The sequence below is a fragment of the Callorhinus ursinus genome, unplaced genomic scaffold (assembly GCF_003265705.2).
Source record: "Callorhinus ursinus isolate GAN/ISIS: 27379988/994484 unplaced genomic scaffold, GSC_fseal_2.0 scaffold25, whole genome shotgun sequence".
Classification (NCBI taxonomy): domain Eukaryota; kingdom Metazoa; phylum Chordata; class Mammalia; order Carnivora; family Otariidae; genus Callorhinus; species Callorhinus ursinus.
Window position 1 is genome coordinate 22277911 of NW_027397087.1, and position 26912 is coordinate 22304822.

General features: G+C 41.6%; 1 long non-coding RNA gene across 1 annotated transcript; it reads right to left on the reverse strand.

Moving 5' to 3' along the window:
* Positions 1–342: 342 nt before the first annotated feature.
* On the reverse strand, positions 343–10150 carry LOC141370058 (uncharacterized). Its single transcript, XR_012373751.1, has 3 exons — positions 10037–10150; positions 1020–1163; positions 343–426 (listed from the first exon to the last, which is right to left on the reverse strand). It is a non-coding gene; the product is annotated as an uncharacterized lncRNA (long non-coding RNA).
* Between the last annotated feature and the right edge of the window lie 16762 nt (positions 10151–26912).

A 26912-nucleotide genomic window follows, 5' to 3' on the forward strand; every position in this document is an offset into this window, starting at 1 on the left:
CCACCCAAGTCCTGGGTTCAGAGACTCCGGCTGCCCCTTGTCCAGCAGCTGAGATATCCAGTACCCCTCAAGTAATACCATCACAACTATCTACTCATAAAGCTGCTCAACATTTACTGCACAAATGCATTTAAAACAAGCTGAGCACTTACATATGCTAGTCATTGTTAAGCAGTGGGGATATAAGGCCAACTAAGGTATGCTTCTTGCTTTCACAGGATTTTCAATCTATCGAGGAGGGTCACAAATAAATTACAACAAAATAGTGACCTTGATTCAACATCCACATTGTCAATCTACTTTCCATTCCCATTTCCACTAACCTGGTGTAGGCCTTGAAAATGATAATGGTGTTCTAGCCAGTCTCCCTGTGTGCAGTCTCTCCCTTGCCACTCTTGTTTAAAACTTGCCGCCAAGTTCCTCTTCCTAAAGCACAAGTATGTTCATGTCATTTGTTGGTTGAGGAAGCATTAATTGAGCACTTACTAAGCATAAAAAGAAATACAGGCTTGTCTTCTAGAACATAGGGCCAGTTTCTGGTTCAAAAATCCCAGGTGGGTAATCTCAATTCAAAGTGACCTTAGCAATTATCCAGTCCATGCATGAGACCTCTGTACAAATTTACTCAGAAATCATAAGTAGATGGCTAGATAAAAGCACATTGTGTACTTCAACACCTTCAAGGATGGAGAATTCACTTTTTAAAAAGGAGTTCAATACATGTTCAAGAAGTTAGATATTTTTCTAAGTTCTTCCTTCAGTAGGGCTTCCTGCTCACCCATTAGAGGGCAAGCTTCCCGGCTGGCATTCAAGGCCTGCTGTCAGAGGAACCTAAGGAATCCACTCAGCTTCTGATGTTCTTCTTCAAGCTTCCTTCCCCAAATGTGCTTTCACAACACTATACATTTCATCTATTCAAATCCTTGAAGATTGGGTTCAAGTGCTACCTTCTCCATAAAACCATCCTGAATCCCCCAGCTCACACACTACCTCCCTCACCTGAGATCCCTCAGACTTACCTTTACCTTCTTTATGGTTTCCACTTTTGGTGTTGGGAGCACAGGTCGTTTTTCACGCCTCACTGACAGGTGCATGAGAGATGGGCCCATCTGGTCAGCACCTCTGAGTCCTCCACAGCGCCCAGCACGGGGACTTAAAAGTTTCTGTAGACACTTGTGGAATGAATAATGCAGCTATTCTCTGGATCTCTTTCCCATTTTTCGAAAGGGGGGAAACTATATTAGCTTTGCTACGGAATCTAATATGCTGATTCCCCAATTTAAAGTATTAGGCACCTATTGTGTGCCTGATGTTATAGGTTTCCCATTTTCTTTTTTTTTTTTTTAAAGATTTTATTTATTTATTTGACAGAGAAAGAGAGAGAGAGTTCACAAGCAGGGGGAGAGGCAGAGGAAGAGGGAGAAGCAGGCTCCTGGCTGAGCAGGGAGCCCAATGCGGGGCTCGATCCCAGGACCCTGGGATCATGACCTGAGCCGAAGGCAGCCGCTTAACCGACTGAGCCACCCAGGCGCCCCATATAGATTTCCCATTTCAAAGACACAACTATATTTGCAACAGCATGGGTGGATCTAGAGGGTCTAATGCTAAGTGAAATAAACCAGCAGAGAAGGACAAACACCAGATGATTTCACTCATATGTGGAATTGAAGAAACAGAGCAAACAAACAAAGAGAAAAAGAGAAAAAAAAATAAACTCTTAAATACAGAGAACTGCTGGTTGCCAGAAGGGATGTGGGTGGGGGGATGGATGAAAGAGGTGAAGGGGAGTAAAGGTACACTTATCTTGGCACCTGAAACTAATTTTACACCTGAAACTAATACAATGTTAACTATACAGGAATCTTTATACAGAAATCTTTAAAAAATAAATTTAAAAAAAGAATTGTGATGGGGGCAGGGAAAACAATACATATGAAACAATTATCTTATAAACTGAATATAATAAAATGTCAGTTGTAAGCAACAGAAGATAACAGAGCTCATAGAGGGAGAAGTATGTGATCAACAGTTACCCTGGAGGGTAGAAGGAAGAGAACTAGTTGAACTGGGCTTTGAATCCTCATTTAATAGAGATGGTAGGTCCCAGACATTTTAAGGCTGAAACAAAGGTGGAGTCAGAGACACTAGAGGGAGCCAAGGCTTAAATCTGGAGAAAGCTTCCTGACAATCAGCCTTGGTTCTCAGATTCTAAAGCATTTGCTTAGTAGACGGAGAATATGCTTTCTCACACATTCAAATGCTTGCATTGGACAATTTTCAAAATTAAAACTATTTTGTGTCTATTTTCAATTTTTTACTGGTGTTAAACCTCTTTTGAGGAAATAAATATGAAGTACTTATTGTCTGTGCATTTTGTGTCATTTTTGCCAGTGATTATCTCCTGAATCTTAACTGTGAGCTTATCTAAGACATTTCACAACCCCTAACGGGGTCTTGAAAGTAGAAGTAGAGAAGGATTCTGTGGAACCACGTTCCAATGACCTCCCTGCCACCTCAGACTGGCCAGTGCTGGGTTGTCATGGGACTACTGGTTCTCAGAGCTCTGGGCTGTCCCATCATCAGAACAGGGGTCTAGAGGTTGTGGTATATATTCCCCAATACCAGGCCTCTGGGACCTATTCTGGCACTGAGGTCACCCCTCTAGCCTCTACACTCAGTCCAAATCCTCAAAAAGTCCTAAGCAAGGTGTGTTTTAAAATACTTGGAAGTCCTGGGGCAGCTGTGTGAGCTCAGGCTGGCCGCATCAGCCCTGTTAATGCTGGCCTGATGGATGGGCGGCTGAGGCCAAGGCCCCAACCATCGGCCCTTGACAAGAGGGAGGAGGAGTTGGAAGGTAGGAGAAAGTAAATTGGGCACAGCCCTGATTTGCCGCCCTACCTCAAACAGGGTGACATTAAACAATATGGAATCGCACATCTACCAAAGGGTTAGAACTGGACCATATATTTTGCTGCATATAAATGTTTATTGCACTAAATTTTGGGATACAGGAACTTAAATAAGAAGTGAAAAGGATATTACAATTCTAAAGCAATAGTGAATTAGAACTCGCCACGCCTAAGAGAGAAGCCTGAGGGCCAAGAGAGAACACTCTGGGAAACCCTGACTTGGAAGTTGTTCTCACATACCTACCCCTGGTGCCGTCAGACAGAAGTCTAAGGAATCAGAAGGCATGAGGCCCTCACCAGCTGCTGGAGTGTCCAAGAAGCTCCCTTTTCATCCAGATGCCACTTTCAGAATTCCTCTTGATGTGGCTTTCACCCAAGAGCCATCTGAAGGAAGAATGAGGGGGCTGGGCAGGGGCTGATTGGCAGAGAGGACTCAGAAGATTCTTGCCTGTGTGGTCTGAGTTTGCTTAGCCACCTGCAGCTTTTCCCAGAAATAGCCTGGCTTCCCTCGGTGGAAAATGCCAAGCCCAGAGGCAGAAAGAGAAGTGGGCAGCCCTCTGTTGTGTCTCCAGGGAAACCTTTTGAACCCTGTGATAACCAGGGCCAGGCCCAAGGCAGGGTGCTCAATGTGCAGCACGTGGGGGCAGTGGGGAGCTGGGCCCACAGGAGTGCCTTGGTCTATTGTGCTGGGGCTGGGACAAGACAAGGGCAGAGCCCCTGCCAACTGCCAAAGGTTAAGGGGTACTGCAAATTTCCCTGCACTTGGGGGTGGGGAGGGGGAAGTGAAACTGAGAAAGGAGAGGAAAGAGACAACCCTCTTCATGAGCCAGGAGCTGAGACAGTCACATCAAGAGGCGTTCCCATTCTGGTGGATGAAAGTGTTCCCTTCAGCAAACCCTCAGGGGGCTCAGCATGGATGGTAGCCACCATGACAGTGTTCTCAGCTGACTCCTGCAGGCTGTTTTTGAGCTGGATGTGAAGTTTGGTAAAGGCCAAAATACATTGCCACTTGTATACTCTTCCCCATTCCCACACAGCGAATCCTTCATCAGGTTCAGGGTCCACTGACTCCCCAAACCAGCCTTCAGTTCCTCAGCTGACCCATTACCTCCCTCCCGTGAGATCCCTCAGGCTCATTTTGCCTTCTTAATGGATTCCACTTGTGCTAATTAGGCCACACATCCTCTTTCTCACGCGTCACTGGCAGGTGCGTGAGAACTGAGCCCTTCTCTGTCTCCTCCACCGGGCCCAGCATGGTGACTCGAAAGTTTCATGAGACGCTTGTGGAGTAAATAAAGCAGCAATTCTCCAGATCTGTTTCCTAGTCTGTTAGAGGAAGTTTTCTACAAGCTCTTCTTTTCAGATTCCCAGTTTAGATTAAGTATGAGCCACCTGCTGCCTGTCTGATACTGTGTGTCTCTCATTTCAAAGAAGACACAAATGTGATCTTGTTGCGGTCACACAACATACGAAGAGTAATTACATTATGAGACTGAATATAATAAAATGTTAAATTGTAAATCACAAGAGGAGCTCAGAGATAGACGGGCGTGGTCCAGCGAGAACTTGGAGGGCTGACAGGAAGAGTAGTTAGTTGAACCAAGCTTGGAGGAAGATGGCTTTGCATGGGTCAGCAGCCCATGCATGTTTCGGCCCTTGCCCTTGACGTCTTGCCCGTGGAGCTCTTCATTGCTGGTTTTATCACTGAGTAAATTAGAGGCAAGACGGGAGCCAGGAGCGGCCCCTGGCAGAACAGGACACCATCTGCCTGGCCGTCCAGTCTTCGTGCTGATATTCTGCCTCCCAGGCAGAAGTTGCAGTCATTGTTGAGGAGGATCTTCAATTTCTGCTACCCAGACCTTGGGAAAACTGGGGTGTGGGGTGGGTGGGAGTCCTCCTTGACTTCATCCCCCTTCTCAGCTAAGAGGGAGTGAGCTTCCCTGTAACACTTTCCACATAGATCTTGCCCCGATCACCCAGGATGGAAGTTTCCACCTTCTTTTGGGGCTGTCCATCCCTTTACCCTTGCCACAATATGTGGGGTGTCTTTTACATGGTTCCAGCATCCAAGTATTGGGGAGTGACTGTGGTGCTCAGCTGGTGGCCATCTGAACTCAAATGTCCTCAGCTTAGGAACTCAAGATGACTCGAAACCCCCTGCCTGAGATATGAGACTGGCCTTCTCCACAGTCCGGTCTGTGTCTGGTTTGTCAGGTAGGAAGGACAGTTGTGGCCCCTCCAGGCAGGTGTAACTTGTTGCTTTATCTGTCAGCATGAGTCAGGGGAGGAACAGAGTTGCCTAGAGACCAGTCTCAGGCCCCAGCATTGCTTTTTCATCGAGATATAACAATTGCTCTGGCACAGCACGGCCTGTGAGTCCAGCAAACAGGCACCCACTAATCTGAGCACACGGGCTGGCCACATCATGGCGGCATGCTTTATGGTTTCCCAGGGAGCTTCACTCCAGCGCCCACCACCGCCACTACTTTCCCTCCCTGTGTGTATCTCTAGGTCTCTAATGCCCAGCAGAGAGGCTGGCACACAGAAGACGTCCTATAATTGATGCTAAATCCTGAGGGAGACACTTGGCAGACGAATGACACTAGCTAATGCAGCCTTAAAGGTATGGTATTACACAATGAAAAAAAATCTTTGCTATCTCATTTTACAACAGTAAATCTGAAACCCCATCTTTCAGAAAACATTGTCTCCACCATGATGCTCACGTCAATGGCCCTGCTTATCAAATTCTGTTGAGCCAGTGTGGAAGGAGCAGCTCTCTCTAATCTATTTACCTGAAGGAGCTCAGTCACGTGCTCAGCTCACAGCCCATTTATCAGGATGAAGGATGCTCTCTGGAGAGAGCAGACAGCAGGACAGGCCGAGCTCAGATGACAGTCTGCCCTGTGGAGACTGACTTTAATGAAGCACAGAATAAACAGGAAGATTAAGAGGGTGCAAAAATCAGTGACAAGTTCTGAGTTCACCTCTGCGTAGGAAATGAAATATTCTCTGTATGGCTGAGAGCTGTCTCTGGGTTATAGATGGGGGCGTCTGTTTGGTCACTAATGATCCCGTGCTATCTAGATCAGCCTCTGGGCAAGGAAAGAAAAGTTTTCTGTTAACTTACAGACCCACTTCTGTGCAATTTAAATTTACCCACAGTGTGATGGAATTTAGAGCAAGTAGAAAGATGGGGTTATTAAAGGGTTTGAGAAATTATTTAACAGGAAAAAATGTTAGCCTGATAGACAGGGGCTAAATATTTTTTTTTTTAAAGATTTTATCTATTTCTTTGACAGAGAAAGACACAGTGAGAGAGGGAACACAAGCTGGGGGAGTGGGAGAGGGAGAAGCAGGCCTCCCGCCGAGCAGGGAGCCTGATGCGGGCGGGGCTCGATTCCAGGACCCTGGGATCATGACCTAAGCCGAGGTCAGACGCCCAAGGACTGAGCCACCCAGATGCCCCAAGGGGCTAAATATTTTTAATATTGCTTTTTTTTCCCCTACAGTCCCTCTACTTTGTGCCAAGAGACCATGCTAACTCAGAGGTTTAGGACTCAGAGGTGTGCTCAGTCCTCCAGGGGTGGCTCACCATATGGAAGGGTTGAGTTCTTGGAATAAAACAAAAACAAAAACTAGTCTTCCTCCTAAAACAGTGCCATCTCCATAGGCCTTAATGGATTCTGACATTGTACTCTATATTGTTGCAGCTTATCATTTCATATGTGATTTTTCTTCAATAAACAAAAAGCAAAGTTTACAAAACAGCCAGAGGACACAGTCTAGAATTCACACTCATCTTTTGGAGATGAGGGTTTTATTATTTGGAGGATCCAAACGCAGATCTTTTCTTGTTTCATTGCCATTTCTTCTTTGAAAACATAGATGTTACAAAGTACTGCTTTGAGGTAGCACATTCCTTATTCTTTAATCAAACTGTGAGAACTGGTGTGTGTCACACGCATGGAATATATTCACGGGGCAGAATGTAAGCATGTTGATAGTATTGTAACATTTATACCAGTAGATGGCACTCTGGGTCAAATGGAAACTCGAACCCTCCCGCGGTCCTACAGGAACATGGACCGGGAAGAAGACCCTGTGCTAGTCAGCCAGGATGTGCCCAAGTGAAAATGTGTGACAATCCAAAAGTAACTCAAAATCATGTTTGCACGCTACTTTTGGGAAAGCGGACGTGTGCAAGGATATAGAGTGATCAGAATACTGGAGTCAGAGGGATTAGTTAGGAACTCCTTGATGGAAGCGCTTCCTTAAGGAGAGTGTTCAGAATGGAGGGGAAGGGGCAGAGGCAGCAAGCCCCAGAAAACCCAGGTAGACGTGGCCCGGAGCAGTCCGAGAAGTGGTATGAGAAATAGACCACTTCGGTCTACTGTGAGAACGTTATCTGATACGGGCTTAAAGTCAATAGCGAATCTTCGAAGAAAGGGTGAGACACGGCTCAGGGGAGGTTGTTGAGAGCAAGAGAAACACTGAGCTTTGCAAAAATAAAACAGGCAAATGAAACATAGCCAAAGTTATGGATTGTATTTGATTTTCACTTTTGATTGTTTATCACAGTAGATACAATTCAAAGCAGCCAACTGAGACAACATCTTTAACCTCTGATTTTATGTAAGTTAAGAACTTGTGTTTCTATTTTATGTTATGTAATTTTGGAGACGGTAGAACTCGTACTAGTCAGCTGTAAATGCTGAGTTTTCCACCTAGATGTGGTGGAAGACTCCGTGTGTCTCCAGTACTTCCCAAAAGCCACCCTTCAGACTTCAATTTTTTCTTACCTTTGTCATTTCCTAACCTTCTGGCTTATCTCTTTCTGCAAAGTTGCGTGTATCGTTTCTGTATTTTGCTTAAGCTTAGGACAACAAGGTCAGAGTGCAAAGAGAAAAATGTATTTGTGGTTGGGATTTAGCTTGTATTTATTTTTAGAGTGTTTGAGGCAATGCAGGAATCTTAATGGGCATTGTACTCTCTAATGCAAATGCATAGTTAAAGCAGTAAGGAGGTGTTTTAAATAATTCAGCAGAAACTGCACCAAATGAACAATGAGTTAAAATCTCTTTACGGTCTCAAGTTTAGAAAACCATTAATGGGAACTATGTTGCTTAATCTACAGAAAGTGCTTTCCATTCACCATATGTTACCAGGACTGTAACTAAAATAGTAATTTATTATGAGGATGAGTCTTTAAAATGCTGCGCTGAGGCCCAGGGTTCTGGAGCCACAGGCTGGGTCAGCGCTTTGTGATTTTAAGCAGTGATATGCCTTGGGTAAGAGAAAGAGAATGAGGTCCATTCATTCTTGATGTGCTTTAAACACAGAAACACTGTACTTTTTTTTTTTCCTAGATGGGGAAAACCATCCTTAAACAAATAGGCTAACTACTCTGATTGGTTAGCTCTCTTCCAGATTAATAATAATGTCTCCCTCTCGATGTGAGCGAATGGATGTTCCGGACAAGCTGTCATTGGGACAGGGCTTTGTAGTTTGCTGAAGAGAGAGGTTTCCATGGGGTCCTTGCTGCAGTCACCATTCTAACCAATAGACCCAGTCTGCAAGAAGACTAGGTGAAGTTTAGCGTGCGTGCAGTCTGGTGGAAAGGAGTGGAGGAAATATAGCTTTCATGCTGGAGGTCATGACCTAACCCTTGGTAGCCCGTGGCTCTCTCTAGCTCAGCTGGTCGGTCTCTGGTCTCTGCCTGGCTGAGGTTCTCAGGGTCGCCGCCATTATACTGCTTATGTGCTGGCCTCGGGATCTGAAGATAGTCTTTGGGCCATATTCCTTGACGTGAAAATGTGTGTCCTGTTCAAGTAAGTTTGTGCAACTGGAAGGAGGTGTGGAGCTGAATTAAGTGGGGTGAGTGGTAAAAGGCTAATCTAGAAAGATAGGAGGAAAGAGCGTTGCGTTGGCCTTGAACACCTAGGACTTGAGTTTTTTAGAAGCACCTTTGGGGGTGGAGGACACACACACACACACACACACACACACACACACACACACATACACACACTTACATTTAGTCCCAGTCGTTTATGACGTATTTTCCAAAGCAGTTGCAACTTAAATTTTTTATTTCTAACCATAAGCCATGAAAAGAATCTTATGGCCCCTAAAATATTCATGTGATTGCTGCTGCGTGTTCATGCTAGAATTGGAGGGCTTGCCTTCAGCTATACCTTAGCATAAAAGAAATCGTAGTAAAAATAATTGGCATAAAGCCATCAACTTGCTCATTTGCTCTCTTTCACTATAAGACAATAAAGGAATTAAATGATGTCTCATTTGGCTTTACACATTTGCATACTTAAATGTTTGGATACTTCCCTGCTAAGTAAATTGAGCCTGATCAGACAAGCTAGTAGTGGGTGAATACCTAGAATTTTCAAATGGATTAATTCTTTCTGACTGCGGATTACTAGTAATATTTTTAATTACTATACTATATCAATGGCATATTGTTGAATGGATGAAGCAGGTTAACCAAGCTATATACTACCTGTGAGGAAAAAAAATTATATATATGCCACATATTTTTTTTCTAGATACTTGTGATATGGTAATACACACACAGAGATACACACACATCTAAAAACCGGGTTGTCACTATTTGTAAATACAAATTAAGTAATTTTAACATTTAAATGACCAAACTACAATGGCCCTGAGTCCTTTTCCTGCTTGATTATCCAGTCTTTTTAAAAAAGTCCACTTCCCAAAATATTTCTAAGGGCCCCAGGGGAGTTCACATGCATTAAAAAGTATTAGTCTCAGGCCCAATGACTCCATTAATGTGGAATCCCCATCTACATTTCTGGTAAATTTGAGATTTACTCACACAAATCAAAAACTATAAAAAAAGTGATTCCAATAAAATTACTTATTCTTGCCAACCACAGTAGAGAGCTTTCTTGTTTTGTTCAGGAAGCAGCAGTTTGGAGGTGATAGTAAAGTCTTCTCTCTTCTTTGTGTTTTTCCACCATCCAAGATGTCCCAAAGCAAAGCAGTTTGGTGCCCAAGTGTGGCAATTTATGAACTGTATGCGTGCATGTACACACACACACACACACACACACATACTCCCACTTACATGTACATATACATATTACCTTTCTCTGGGTTATAGGCTATCCACTGGGCCTAAACTGGAGAAATTTTCTTTAATTTTCCTTCCACTGGGAGGAGGCATTCAGCCAAACCTCAAGCGTTTTCCTCCTTCATTCTCTGCTTCTACTTGTCTCACAACTGTAAATAAAATACATGTCTCTATAAAAATAAGTTATCAGCACAATATAGTCATATTGGATACAGAAGGAAAACAATTCTCTCCCCCATCACTCAACTCATGCCCAATCTTCCTTTACTGACAATTCTGGATTAAGAGATTTTAAGTCCATATGGCGAACTTTTGTTCAGATTTTTAAAAAATCAAATGTAAAGAAGATTTAAATAATAAAACTAAGAACTTGAGTCTATCTACCTATCTATCATGTACCTATGATCTTTAAAAGAGAATATACTACTTCTTTTTCAAATCCATATGAAACATATATATACCAATAACAATGTAATAGGACACAGAGGAAGCCACAAGAAATTCTAAAGAATTAAATAAACAATATTACCTGACTGTATGCAAAAAAAATCAGTATAGAAAGAAATCAGTAATAAGAAAAAAATTTTTTAAATGTACATGTCTGAAAACGAAAAGATGTACCAAATCCTTTATTTAAAAAGGAAACTTAGGGGTCCCTGGCTGGCTCAGTCAGAAGAGTATGTGACTCTTGATCTTAGGGTCATGAGTTTGAGGCCCACAGTGGGTCTACATAGACATTACTTAAATAAATAAACTTAAAAAAAAGGAAACTTAATAAAAGAGAGAGGGGGGCAAACCATAAAACAGACTCTTAAGAATAGAGAACAAACTGAGGGTTGCTGGAGGGGAGGTGGTTGCTGGAGGGCTAAATGAGTGATGGGTATTGAGAAGGGCACTTGTGATGAGCACTGGGTGTTATATGTAAGTGATGAATCACTAAATTGTACCTCTGAAACTAATATTACACTATATGTTGACTAACTGGAATTTAAATAAAAACTTGAAACAAAAAAAACTCTTAAAATTAAATGGTTTTAAAAATATACCAGTTAAAATAACTACTTAGAAAGAAATTTATAGATTTAATAAGCTTATATCTATCAGAAAACAAGAAAGACTTAAAACTAATGAGTTAAGTGCTTACCTCAGCAAGTTGGAAATGAACAACTGAGAAAGCCCAAAGAAATATGAAGGAAGGAAGTCATAAACATGAGAAATCAATAAAATACTGAACAATAGCAACCCTCCAAAATAGAGAAATTTAGCTAACACAAGACTTGAATTTTTTTAAGATCAATAAAATAGACAAGCTTCAGGCAAGAATGATAAAGAAGAAAAAAAATGAGAGAGAGAAATTACAAATAAGCAAAATGCAGAAAGAAATTAGAAATTTAAAATTACATACACGCATATACACACATACCAATGTATTTGAAAACCTAGGCAAAATGAATAAATGTCTATAAAAGTATACAAATGCCAAAATTGATGCAAGATGAAATCTAAAATGTGACTAGACTAAAACCACTACTCAAATCAGAAAAATAATGAAAGAATTCACCTTTGCATAAAAAGAATAAAAATCCTCCAACCCCAGACAATTATACAAGTAAATTCTACCAGATTCTTAGAAATATATGATTCCTACCATATGCAAGCTGTTACAGAAAGTAGAAAAAGTGAGAAAGTTACTCAATTTACTTTATGAAGTCAGTATAACCTGGATTACAATACAAAATATAGTAATAGAAGAAAATTATACCCATTTCATTGTGAAAATAGATATAGAATCCTAAAAAAAAATAGCTAACTAAACCTAGCAGTGTTTTTTAAAAATAATATAATAAAATAAGATTTATCCTAGGAATGGAGAATGGTTTTATAACAAAAAATCTGTCATATAAATCACCATATTGATGAACTAAAAAGGAAAAAATTATACAGCTATCTCATAGAAGCCTAAAAAGAATTTGAAACAATTCAACAAATATTTGTAATATAAAAATACAAACTCTCAGATAACTAAGAACAGAAGGGACCTTCTGAAATGTGTTAAGGCTCTGCATTGCCACCTACAGCAAACACCATACTTACAAGAGAAACTTTAAATGCAGCCATTGTGAGATTAAAAAACAAGGCAAGAAAATAGTTATCACCACTATTGTGCAGTATAATATTGGAAGTTGTGGCCAGTGGAATAACAAAGAAAAAGAAAGTAGAAGTAAAAGTATTGAAAGGGAAGAGACTTTCTTGTATAATTATTTGCTACAACATGATTACCTACATGGAAAATCTTCAGAATCAACAACCTGTCAGAACAAGAGAGCTGGCACTTTCATTACACTAACAATTACAGAGAAAATATAATTTGCAAATGACACAACTCACACTAACAACAACAACTATATAAAGTCTAAGAATGAAATAATAAAGCATGCATAAGACTTCTATGGAGAAAAATCTAAAGCTTTATACCCTTAAAAGGGTATTAAAAAGAATCTGAATAAATGTAGAGATTTTTTATGTTAATGGATGAAATGACTTACTTGTTTTAAAATAACAGCGCTCCCCAAATTAATTCATAAATGCAAGGCATTTACCCTGTTAGAAATAAGAGCTATCCTAAAGCACTGTGGTAATGGTGGAGAAATAGGCAAAGAGAACAATGAAACAAAATAGAGTCCTCCAAAATACACTCACTGACATATGGGTACTTGATAAATGAAAAAGGTGACATCTCATGTCAGTGGGAAGAAACGGATTCTTTAGTAGATAGAGTTGGGGTAACTTTCTTGATATTTGGAGAAAAACAAATGTAGATCCCTCCCTTACACCATACACAAAAGTGAATTTCCGATCAACAAGTCCTAAATATAAAAGATTAAAATTATACAGCCAAAAGAAGAAAATGTAAAAGAGTATCTTTGCCTACTTGGGGGTTGGAGTGAATTTCTTAAACAAGATCTAAAAGGTATATGTCATAAGGTAAGAAAAAAAAACTTTATGGTTTTGACTTTATCAAAATTGAGTATTTCTGTTCAATGAAGAATACTATGGATAAAATTAACAAGTGACACCCTGGGAAAAGATGTTTGCAATGATTAAACAAGCCAAGGGATTTATATCTTAATACACAAGGAATACCTACAAACAAATAAGAAAAAGAAAGAAAACCCGGCAGAAAAATAAAGAATATAAATGAAAAATTCACATAAAGAGAAATCTGAAGTTATCAAATCACTGAACCACATTAGCAGAGAAATAGATATTAAAATGAGATGCCATATGATATACATAAGTTTGAAAAGTCAGAAAATACCATATTTGGTGAGGATAAAGGGACATGTATTTTCATGTATTATGAGTGGGAGTGTAAACTATATAGCTGTTCTGGAGAGCAATCTGCCAGTAATTGGTAAACCAAGGATTTATAAAGCTCATATTCATAACTCCAGTCTTGATTACATATCCTAAAGAAAATCCTACCCAGATCCGCAAGGGGATATATTCAAGGATGTTTATTGGGGCATTGTCTTTTCAAAAGAGCAGTGAACTACGAATTGTTCAACTTTAGGGGAAAGGATCAGAAAATGTGAATAGATTCTATGGGATATTACACAGGAGTAAGAAGCTATAAATTAAATATACATAGAACCACGAGATGGAACATAAAACACAGTGTTGAATGAGAAAAAGTTACATCACAACACCCTTTGTGTGAATTAACACATACACCTACAAAGGAGCACAGCGTAAGTTATAAGCATGCATAAATATCTGAGGACATCTGCCAAATCCATCAGAGCGGACTGTCATCTGTGGGGAGGAAGGAACGGGTGTGTGGGAATCATGGTTGAAGGGGGAAAATGAAATAAAATAAAAATAAAATATAATGAAATAAACGGGGGCTGTGCACAGACCCATGTCAACAGCAAGAGTGTCATGAACCAGAAGTGTGATTAACTCAGCCCTTGGCACCTGAGGAGAAGGGGGTCCTAAAAAGAAAGAATGGGAGGGGGCAGAGCCCTGACCTGGCCTGAGACAAATCTTCATTGCTTCAAGGTGTCAGGAATTCCTCAATCTCCCCATAACTTACAAATAAAACCCAAGGTCTTCAGCAATACATTCAAATATTTTCACCGTCTGACTGCCTGCCTCCTTCAACCCCGTTGAACTTTTCTATCCATTTGTCCCCTAAGAAGGCACTAGACTGTTTCATTCTCCTGGGTCTTTGCACCTGCTACTGCCACTGCTTGGGTGTTTTTTTCCCCAAGTATCTAGTCACAAACTCCTCCTCATTCAACATGGCCCCCTCTACGAACACCTTCCTTGACCTTTCTCCTCCTTCACCTGCTCTTCCCCCATATATACAGCTATCAGGGCACTCATCACATGGCACTGCAATTACTTGTCCACATATCTCTCTCCTGGATTAAATCGCAAGCTCCTTGAGGACATGACTCTGTCTTATTTTGGCACCCAGAACATGCCTAGAATATACAGCCTTCCTATAACTGTTAATTGAATAAATGAGAGCATACTCAGTCATGAGAATTTGTAGAGATTTTTAATAAGTATCCATCTGTGTCCAGAGAAGCTCTTATTCAAGAGGCGTTGGGAAAACACCAATGTGTCGTGTTGTGGAGACTAGAGCAGTGAGAGAGGATGGACTGTGAAGCTAAAGATGTAAGGAATTCCGAGTTATGTCAATGATCCTGCCGCTGCCCCCCTCCTTTTTGCAGGATTCAGCCCTACCACTATAAACAGCAGCGGGCCCTGGGTAAGGACCCTGGGTAAGGGCCCTTCCTTGCATCTCTGACCTTTTGATTTTCCCTTACTGGACCGCTGAGATTCCCATCAGCCTTTTTTTTTCACTGATGTGACAAGACATATGAACTTAAGATTTAGGGTAAAACCAAGAGCACGACTAAGCTTTTTGAAGAATCGTGAGGTGGATGCAAGCTGGCTTGTGCACTGGGCATGTGAAAGGTGTGGCCGCACTCACTCCTCGTCTCAGACCTCATCCAAGACATGTGGGTTCAGGGAAGTCACCTTTTTGAAAGATATTCACAGATTTCCTTAAGAACCAATCCTAATGTCAGTTCCTACAGCAGCTTTGGGAATATATCCTTGTTGAGTTCCAGCCTAGAATTTTGATTCACTACCTATTTTGCAGGTTTGTGGGAAAGATTAACTGGGACGATATTTACAAAGCTTCTGTCCAGTTCCTGGTGCACAGTGAGTACTTGGCAAGTTAGTCTGTCCCCAGTCGCTGCCCATGAAAAAATAAATTAACTAATGGGAAAAATTATTCGAAGCCCCAAGTGCATTATAGATTCTGATCATATTTTTTTATATGCTCACCACCTTCCCTCAGTCTTGCATCTTTATCTTCATCAAACTTAAACTTGATATTCTAATATGAATGTTTTGAGCTGGCTCATTGCTTAGATGAAGCAGGTATGACTCAAGGGACTCTGGTCTCTCAGCGCAGCTTCCAGTCCATAATGATCTTCCCCAATGTCCTGCTTTCAAGACTGATGTTCTCTCCATTAGAATCAGTCAAGCCCCAGGCTACCCAAACCCTTGTTTTATTTTTTTACTTTTTTAAAGATTTATTTATTTATTTATTTGACAGAAAGAGAGACAGTGAGAGAGGAAACACAAGCAGGGGGAGTGGGAGAGGGAGAAGCAGGCTTCCCCGCGGAGCAGGGAGCCCGATGCGGGGCTCGATCCCAGGACCCTGGGATCATGACCTGAGCCGAAGGCAGATGCTTAATGACTGAGCCACCCAGGTGCCCCCAAACCCTTGTTTTAGACTTTAAAGACAGTGGCTTGCAGAGCCAACATATTTATACCCATTATGAGGGCATCACATTAGCAATACCATCACCTAGGCCAGAGATCCAGAAGTACATCCTAATGAGGACTAAGGGTATAGCAGATAGGAAGGGGAGGTTAGAGAAGGTGTTCCTGGGCCAAACACAGAGAGCCAGGAGAGGACATAGAGCAGTAGAGGAAATGCTCGCTGAATGGGCATAGGATGGTACCAAAGATGCACTATCCATTTCTCAAATTTATTTCCTGTCTTCCACAGTTCTTCCATTCTTATTGCGAAATTCTTACCCAATCTTTGTGGGTATAATTTTTTCTTCTCTTTGGTCTATTTCTTCATTTTCATTGACAAAGTATCTCCCCAAAAGACACATTTTCACCTCTATGCATGAGTTTTCATCATGAAACTCACACTTCTCACCTCCACTATCCCCAATATGCTCTCCACATAAAGTTAAACTGTTTGGGCCAAAGGTCAGTCATATTATATTTACATAAGCATAGGGAATATCAAGAACATCAGGAAACACTGTGCAGATGTCTACAGCTACACTTTGATAGGCCCGGCGGCTGTGGCCATTTGAACTCTCTCGTGGGAAGTAAGAAACTAAAATCCATAAAACAATCTTCAGGCAATAACACTGAGTTTGTCCACAGAGACTAGAAATCAGTGGAATAAGACTCAGCATGAGTGAGCTTCATACTGAATCTCATTATTTTCTGGTGTGAATTTGTTGTGGGAAATGTAACAATTTGGTGCTGACTTTCAAATAGTTCTGAACCTATTTAAAATTTGACCTCACTTTAAAAAAAATTTTTTTAAAGATTTTATTTATTTGACAGAGACACAGCGAGAGAGGGAACACAAGCAGGGGGAGCGGGAGAGGGAGAAGCAGGCTTCCCGCTGAGCAGGGAGCCTGACGCGGGGCTCGATCCCAGGACCCTGGGAACATGACCGGAGCCTAAGGCAGACGCCCAACAACTGAGCCACCCAGGTGCCTCCTCTATGTAATTCTTATCACAAATTGTACTTGATATCTAGTACCAACCAACCTACAACTGCTTTCTTCTGCTGGAGGCCACCTGTAAGGAGTGAAGAAACAGCATAAGGCAGCGGAGACTTAGTAGGCACTGTCCCATACAATCCAGGTGCAATTCAGCTTACTCAAAACCCTTTATAAGAACACAGAGTTTACAAAACAGAGTTGTGAGTATCCACTAATTTGACTGAATTAAAAACACTGTAGACCTACTGCTAATAGCTTTAGCTCTCAAAGTGCGTTCAGTGAGCATACTATTATCAGGCCCCATCGTAGGCAGCTGTATTTACCTTACCTATTGAGCCAAGTTTTAGAAATAAAGAACACGAGACTCAGAAACAGTAAGAACTAATCCATGATTTCATAGCAATTGAGGGGCAAAGCGGAGATGGGAATGTGGTTCTGTGGGACCCTAAAGCCTAAGTTCTTTCCTTTACTACTCACACCCCATCTCTGCAGAGGTGCCTCTGAGCCACCAGCATGTTTCATTTGGAGCCCATCTGTTAGGTAAGGTGAGTGATCAATTCCAACTTGAATAAAGGATAAAATGACTATTTAGGAATGCTTTTTTAGTGTATCTTATGCAGCTGCTTCATTTTGCTTCTCCTTTCTCTTGCAACAAGGGTAGTATTTAGAAAAAAATATTCATGTGCTTTTCTTGTTTGCTTTCTGAATCCAAGACTTTCCCCTATTCTTGTGCTTCCAGCAGAGGCACTTATGAGCATTTACTTGTAGTGGTGGCTCCAAAAGGCATACGTAAAGAGAGTGGAGGAATTCATGCTCAGCTTTTGATATTCAAAATAGAATTTTGCAGAAAAATATGTTAGTTCTCAAACAAGATTATTTTCTCAAGGTAAGAGTTTCAAAATGCTTTTGTTTCCCCTTGAACATATAAAAAAATAAGTCTAGAAGTATCAGCTCAAAGAGTTCTCTCATGCTACAGAGAAGATACTCCTTCCACTAGAGCAGCTAGACCATGAAGCTTATTGTTCTATGTTAAGAGTAAGAATATGGTAGAGAAGGAATAAAGGTCAGGAGAAAAAACTGATCCTTCTGACTCTAAGGGATAGAGAGAAGAAGAAAACAGACACAGTAGCCGCCAGAGTTCTTATTTTTCCTCTTTCTTCTTGGGCCAACACTCTAAGGGAGGGTGGCTATGGAAACACCAGCTAAGCTGAGGAGCAAACACAGTGCAGGGAGGGGTGCCATAGAAAGAGACTAGAGCCTTTGTTCCCATGTGCCCTGGTTCTGAGCAGGGTCCTTGAAGGCTTACCTTGGAATCAGGGAGGTGACCTCATGGCAGAGGCTTGGAGTGGACCCCTCAGACCTGGGTTCCAGAGGGAGCCAGTTGGAGTCCTGTATGGTAAGGATGCAAGGGGGCAGGATCTACATGAGTGAGAGTGAGGGGAAGCCAAGTAGGCCAAGGAACCTCTAGAGTAGGAGTCAGAAAACTATTGTCCATGGGTCAAATCCAACCCAGTGGCCTATTTTATAAATAAAATAAACACCCATTTGTTTACACACTGTCTATGGCTGCTTTTGACTGCGGAGTTGGACAACTGTAACAGAAACTATAGGGTCCACAAAGCCTAAAATTTTTATTACCTGGCCTTTTATTGAAAAAGTTTGCCAACCTCTGCCCTAGACCTTATGAAAGGCTGAAGGACACGCTGCAATGAGGCCAATAAGAGATGGTGCTTTGAAGCTCAGAGGAGCCAGAGGATACCAATACCAAGCTGGACTCCTTTCCTTAGTCATGAGATCATATAGCATAAGCCCGTTCTTCCATACACAAGCTATCCTGGAAAGAAGCTGGAAAAGGGAACGAATACTGAACTAAGAAATTCAGGAGGCTGAGCTTTTTACCCAGAGAGACTGAGTATTATCTAAAGGGATAGCTCTATTATTTCAGTAGATTGGCCTGAATATAGTTTTTCCAACATGAAAGGGTTGAGATTCATGAGGAAGTCTGAATCAGGAAATTGCATTTCCTTTGAACATCTCAAAATGTGAGTTTTACAACCCACCTACTGATTTATAGATTATGAGCCCTGATAGAAACCTTAGAGATACTTTAAAACTCTTCTCTCATAGTGAAGATAAAGAAAGAGTGTCCCAGAAAGACCATGTTCCGTAGTTATGTAGAAGATGGACTGAGACTGGAATCTAAGTCCCCTGACCCAGTGGTTCCACCTACCAAATTTTCAAAGGGATTATTAGTGCTATATCTTTCTGTCTTGGCAGGAAAGAACACAGTCAAACATCAAAGAAATGAAAGGAGTTTGATAAGGAAACTGTTTACAAAGGTGTGGTCAGGGTTTAAGTACACCACAAGGGAGGGTGCATTATGCCGGGACTAGCAGTGGGGAACTCTTCCCGTCCAGGGGTGGAGCAAGAGAGGGGGCTACTCTGAGAGAGGGTAGCTTAGGAGACAGACACCAACAAGAGTGGAGGAACGCAGCTAGCTCAAAGTAACCCAAAGGGGAAAAATCCAGGGAAGTAAGTTTCCTGACTTCTGTTATTCCATTAGCTGAATCCAGAAAATTAACCTCTCAAGATAAAAAGAATGGTGGATGTAGTATCTAGAGGAGAAAATAGAAAAATTGGTACCAAGATATAAAATAATCATATAAAACAGTGCCTGGAAGCATCCCTGGCTTGTGGTAGGTGCTCAGATATTTTTGAATGAATAAATTGATGAATTTAATTAACTTTACTGTTGATAAAGCCATCCTTATGAACTTTTAAGTGATTCTTACCAAGTACCACATCCAGTCAACGGATCATCCATCCAAGCAGGAAAGTTCTAAAAAGAGACATCTCTTCCCCACAACAGAATATGGAGCTCTCATAGCTATAAGAGGTAGGCTTTGGGTTTGTGATTATAATAGTTGCGTATCTATTGCTGCATAACAAGTCATCACAAACTTAGCAGCTTAGAACAACACAGATGTATTATCTTACAGTTCTTATGGATTAGGAGTCCAGGCATTGGTAAACTGAGTTCTTTGCTCAGGATCTCATTGGGCTGAAATCAAGGTGTTGGCTGGGGTTAGGGTCTCATCTGAAGGCTGGGGGAATCTTCATGCTCATTCGGGTTATTGCCAGGATTCACTTCCTTGCAGCTGTAGGACTGAGGCCCCTCTTTGTTGCAGGCTGGTGGGAAGGGGTTGCTCTCAGCTCCTAGAGGCTGCCCTCAGGTGTAGCTACATGGCTCCCTCTGTAAGCCCCTTCATACATCCAATCTCTTAGGCCCACCCACATAATCCCCCTTTGGATTAAGTAAAGTCAATTCACTTATCAGTAACCTGATACCTGATATCTCATCATATTCACAGGTACTGTCTATACTCAAGGGAGAGGATATATAGGTTGTATGCTCCAGGGGGTGGGTGTCTTGGGGGCTATTGTAGAATACTGCCTTTCACAGTGATGAAACGTCTAGTGCTCTTCGGATTTCGTAGATTTTTTTTTCAAGTAAATAGTTTGTTTACATTTGTCATCCTGACTCAGAATCTTAAAACTCTAGAGTGCTTTTTGTTTTGTCTTGTTTTGTTTTAATTTGGGAATATTTCCAGTCCATTTGTATTTTCAGAGATGCATGTTGAGGAGGCTATGCTTGGATTTTAGAGCCATTTCTGATAAGGGGATTTGGTGGATCTGATGTTATTCACAAAAGAAGGGAGAGGAAAGAAGTTTTGATTTAAATTGTGGAAATATGATTATTTGAAGCACCAAGGACCTTATAGATTCTAATTATATTTCTACAAAATTTTGCAAGTATGGTAGTTAGTGTCTACAATAATTTGTAGACAGAACCATGAAAAGTTAAGTAAACTGCAGACCATTTACAACCAAATCAAAATAGCATTAATAGACCAATCAATGTTTGATCTTAATGCTAAAAGCAAAAGTATTTTTTATGATTTTATGCTTTTCAGAATATCTGTGAGATAGAAGAATTCATACAAATGGCCACATTTAAAAAGGAAGAAAAGTTCCTACCAGTAAATATTTATAGGAGTTCAACTCCCGAACTTGATCCTCTTTGTATCTTAAAAATCAATATGGGTCTTACACAAAGTGAGATCATATTTGAGTGTAGATTTTTTAGGACTGTGAGGAGGAAAGTATCAGATACATTATCATCCATAAAATCTTTGACTGCATGTTCTCTTTGGATTTTGTGAGAAAAGATCAGGAATTTCAATGTCTTATTTAAGGTTTTCTGTCAGAGTCTTTGCTGTCCTACTGAGGCCCAGGGAAGGAAGCAGAGGGGGCTGTGGAATGGTTTTGGTAGTATCCCCCCCTGAAGCCACCATTTTGGCATGAACCCACTTTGTTACTGCAATGGTTACATTTTGAGAAAAGTCCATCCATGGATCAGGTTGAGCAGGGTATCATGATGTGAGCGAGGAAACTGCACTGATTATTTTGTGGACTGCGTGCGCATCCCACTACCTCACTCCCTGCCATACGAAACATGGGACTGGCAGCAGAGAGAGGAGAGAGGAGAGCAGGGAAAAGGGAGAGAAGCACTGCGGGAAGAGTGGCAGAAATCATTCCGAAATGGTTTTTGCCTCTTCATAAATAGAATAAAAAGAAAGTCTTCAAACAGAGAACTAGAGTGTATTCCACCTGGTTCCACCTTTTCTCACATATTAAATTCAGTCGTGTTTACCTGCTCAGTCTGAGAGTTACCACCATCATGTAATGCTGCTATTGACCACTGGGCGTGGCTAATATATTTAGGGAGGAAAATACCACAAAAATGGATGACTTTTAAGGAAGAGATTCAGGGAACTCTCCCCTTACAATTTAGGCAAACACTAGTTTTCCTGGAGGCCCCACCAGTTTACTTTCTCTTGCATCTCATTGGCAGAACTAGATCACATGGCCATCCCTAGGCGCAAGAAAGTGATTTTGGGGGGGGTGGAGGGGGGACACGTGGGTGGTGCAGTGGGGTAAGCACCCGAGTCTTGGTTTCAGCTCAGGTTGTGATCTCAGGGTCATGATCTCAGGGTCTTGAGACCTCTGGGACTCATCGCTCAGCAGGAGTCTGCTTCTCGCCTTCTCCCTCTGCCCCTCCCCCTTCTCACGTGAACATTCTCTTTCTCTCTCTGTCTCTAAAACAAATAAATCTTTTTTTTAAAGATTTTATTTATTTATTTGAGAGAGAGAATGAGAGAGAGAGAGCACATGAGGGGGGGGGAGGGTCAGAGGAAGAAGCAGACTCCCTGCCGAGCAGGGAGCCCGATGCGGGACTCAATCCCAGGACTCCAGGATCATGACCCGAGCCGAAGGCAGTCGCCCAACCAACTGAGCCACCCAGGCGCCCTAAAATAAATAAATCTTAAAAAAAAAAGTCAAATTTTTTTTAAACTGGCATGTATGGAAGTGTTGAATCCCTATATTATACACCTGAAACTAATATTACATTGCTTGTTAAATAAGTTGAATTTAAATAAAAACAAAAAATAAAAATAAAAACTGCATGTAGACGCTGTGATGAAAATGGGGTTCTGTTAACATAAGACAGATATCAGCAAACTTTCTGTAAAGCGCCGTGGTTTCATCTTTTGGGTCTGAATGTGTCTGTTGCACCTGCTCAGTTCTGTCCTGGCCGTGTGAAATCAGTCATAGGCAATACATGGTGAGACTATGTTCCAAAAAAACTTTGTTATAAAAAAGCTGGATTTTGCCTAAGGACTGCAGTTTGCCTAATCTTGACATAGGAGAAAGATGTTAAGTAAGAAATGAGGGTCTCCCAACCCACCTGTCTGTTTTTAAGACTCACTCCCCAAACCCTTTTCCCACCCTGCATTCTAGGACTTGAACACATCAAGAAAATAAGGATATCAAACATGGCATTTCACATTTGGAAGGGGTTCAGCTTCTGGGCTGTCACAAGACTTGGTTTCTAATCCTCTCCGGATATAGGTATTTGTGATTCTAGGCAACATGGAGCCTAGCTACTCTGGTACCTTAGTCATATCGTTTCTCCAAGTGCAGGAGCCCCCTAGGGCCAGAGTCTAGAAGTCACAAACAAAAGTGAAGATGTGGCTGTCACAAGATGATGAATGGCTGCCCTCTGAAGTTTTGATTTGGCTCCTAAATGACGAAACTGGACTGACCAAGAAAACTTGGTTATTTTCTCTGCTGCAAGAGCGGCCACCTGGTGAATATCACATTGCAACCACCAACCCTTGGCAGAGGTTGGAACAGCAGCTATAATTATAAAGAGCAGAGAGGAGACTCTAAAAAACCTCTTCTGAGTGGCAAAAATTCTGAAAATCAAGATAATTACAACACTAGCTCATCCTGATTTGCTTGGTTATTTATAGATGAGGAGAAGCTGATGCACTGAGAGCTTTTTCTTTTCTTTCTTTTTTTTCTTTTCTATTTGCATTAAATCCTGTGTGGCTCCTCTCTGAAATGTGTGCATATGCTGAGTCCATGTGAGATGCCACCACTGGCACTTGTCATAAGAATTAAATCCCTCTCAAGCTTGTTTACAGCTCAGCACTTGTCATACTGCTCCCTTGAGCTTCATGGCTGGTTGGGTTCTTTTTTTCCCCAGCTCTGCGGAAGATTTAATTTCTTTTTTGTTTATGTGTGTACTTACCCTTGCAGGTGCAGGAAAAAAAATTGCTGTGCCCAGATGTTTTGAAGCTGCCGTAGCATACATACAACTCAGATTAAACAGAAAAATTGCATAAGATAAGGCAGGCACTTCAAGTACATTATTCTATAGGGTATTTAATAAACCTATCATGTTTTCTCGACAATAAGACTCTTGAATATAACTTTAGGAACAGAGGAATATTTTAAGGCATCACCAGCTCAATTCATTTATAGACGACTTTACAATGAGATTTGTCATTTTTGAGTGGGACCCATTACATTTACCCCATTTTCAACTTAGGAAATATCTTCCCAGAACAGAACAGTCTGGGAATTGGGTGGGAACATTGCCTATCAAACTGTCTCAGTTCATTACTGGATTAATTAGACCTCAGGGATCTGAGGCCAGATTTCACCTTAGTTTTGAAACACAGCAAACATAAGCCAAGCACAAACAACCCTCTTGCTGCTCGTTGAGCTCTGTACTAATATGCAAAAGCCCTGCCCAAGTTGCAGATGGATAAAGCTTCTGTGGACCCTCAGTTTGGATTTTCCTTTACCCAAGGCACTGGGTTAACCTGTTTTGTACATAGCAACTGTCAAATAGCGGGAAGGAGTTCAGCTCAGGAGAGGAGCTAATGCTCAAAGTTCTCCAGACTCTATTTCACCAGCCTCCAACAATTGTTTCCCGTGACTGCATGGAGGTAGCTCATCACCTTTGGCAATGAGTCTTTTAAAATAATCCCTCACAGCCAAAGCCTAGCTCACGATGCTTGTCAAGAAGGCCTATACAATATGCCCACCCCTGCTTTGTGACATCCTCCCCTGGGGGCCCCCGGGAGCATGTTACTGTTTTTACCTTTCCCAAGGTGTAGAAGAGTTCCCAGCTGACTTGCTTAGGATGTTGGTTTAAAAGAAAACCTCTGTCTCCCTTTGCTCACAAAGCTAAAGACCCTCAGTAGAATTAGTAAGGTCTTTAGCTAGTAGAAAAGAGTGCTGTAGACCTGTTTCCTTGTAGGGAAGAAAAGAGGTCTTGCAAAAAAAAGAAAAAAGGAGAAGCTCTCACATTTTAATTTAAGCGCCAGTGTTGGATCCCCAGTTGGCAAAATCGTTTATAGTCAGTTTTTGGCCCAGCATTTTGCATCTGCAAGATCAGAACTTATCAGTATCATCTCTTACTCGTGCCTCCCAACACTGCCACCAGAGACCATAAAAGGCTTGGACCATACACACTGCAGGGCGAATGGCTGTTTCTTAACTACCACAAGGCAGGTTTTTGCTTACACTGAAAGACTTATATTCCCCTGGCCATACTGATGATATGAAACACTCTCTTCATCCCAGTATCTTCTAGAACCCCCACTTGGAACATGAGGACTCTATTAGAAATCAGTATCTCCTGTAATGGGCTGTGTGTGAAAGACAGAATAGTAGGCTGCAGGAAGCATCTGTGGTTTCATAGACGATCACTGTTCGTAAGTCATTGATCAGTTCCGGAAACAAAACCATCATATAATTTGTAGTCTTGTCTATTTATGTTTTCTCTCTTTAATTTGTTCAAAGCATCCCATTAAACACCGATTATTCTTATGGCAGGAAGCCTATGGACTCATCAAGGTATGGTGGGACTTCATGAATGAGGTCGCTTGCGGGGGTGGATTTGCTAGTGTAAATAAATTATTACATCTCTCGCAGGTAATGATTATAAATATTTTAAACATATGAAGCTTGTACACTGAAACTCCAATCAAGCATAGCCACCCACCACCGACTATGGGTGATAGAACCACAACCACAACAACCAATGAGATGAAAGTGGTTAGATATGGCCAGCTCCTCACTCTCAGGGAAATGTGAATCCAGGTGATGACTTCAGCAGCCCAAACACATCTGCTTCCCTGCTCCCCCCAAATCTTCATAAGCACATAGACAAAAGCACATGCATGTACTTGCCAGATCCAAAAATTAATTTGTGTAAAACCCTGATCACTTCTGCTAAGAGTCAGGTGTATTGTGTTAAGAAGTAGCACAGGGAAGCTACTTTTTAATGTGTTTGTCAGGTTCATTGGAGCCCTAAGCAAAGCCACAAGGAAGGGAGCCTCCGGCTGGCAGTCTCTGTTAGATCACCAGAATCAAAGAAGCTAGAAAGAAGTCGGGAGGCAGAGGGTACTCTTTGGAAGGATGGAGGGGAAGAGAAAGGGAGACAGAGAGACATTGCATATGCACTTTTCCTGCTTCAAAACTGTGTTCGAAATGACCGGGCTAATATACAACAGGCAGAAGCCAAGCAAAGGTCAACTAGAGCCAGCTCCATTATCTCTCAACTCACAAGTTCAGAGGGGCTAAAGCTTTAATGCAATTAGTTGTTTCCTCTTTTCTTTTCTATATAGCTGTCCCAGTCTATCTTCCCAGCTCATCTCCTGCCACTATAATCTTTACCTAAAGCTGGTCACCTTTCTTGAACATTTCATGCAGCTCTGTGCCTTCATATCTTAGTTCAGACTATTTGCTCTCTTTGGAAACGTTTTTGCCACCTTTCTCCTTTTGAAAACTCCTGCCCATTTTTTAGAACCTAGCTCAGAGGTGTCGAATACTGTGACAGCTTTCTTGGGCAGATCAGTCAGTTCCTCCACTGTGTTTCCAGTGTACATTTTACATCTATTGCCTCCTATGGGATTGTTTGAGTGCTGCCCTCCTATCAAGATTCAACGCCCAGAGAGCAGTGATGGCATTTGATTATCTGTGTGTCCTTAATGTTTAGCCTATGGTAAGTGCTCAATATATGATTAATGAATGGGTGAATGGATGGATAGATGGATGGATGGATGGGGCATTGCAATTTTTAAGGGAAGAAGAAAAGAGTATGAGGAATTAGCAGGTGAGAAAGTTCCAAAAGAGGTGCTAATCAAAACTCCAGCCACTTTCTCACAAAGGTTCATCTTTCACCTCCAAACGTTGGACTCTCAACACTGCTCTCCTTTCCAAATTAGAGCTACAACCAATGCAAGTATTAAGGCTTAGAAAAACCATAGGAAAAGTCATGGGATCCTGCTAATTTGAAGATGGATTCAAACTTTAGTGAGGTACCAACATTGCCAGCTTGTGTTATTTCTTTATGCATTTAATAGAGCATTTACCTCTCAAAACCTGGCTGCGGCTTGATCTCACATTTTCTTCATACTTGCTTCAACACCTGTTAACCACAACACTGAGGCTGCCAGTCCTGGCTTCATCTTGCTCTCCGACTGTTACTACGACGTTGTAACCACAGCTCTGCAGCTGCTACATTGGCAGCCATTCTAGGGACCGGGGCTGGCCTCTGGCCCCCGGGGTGCTTTAACAGTCACATAGGTTTTTGGTGTAATAGATGCCTCTCTCTCTCTCTCCCTT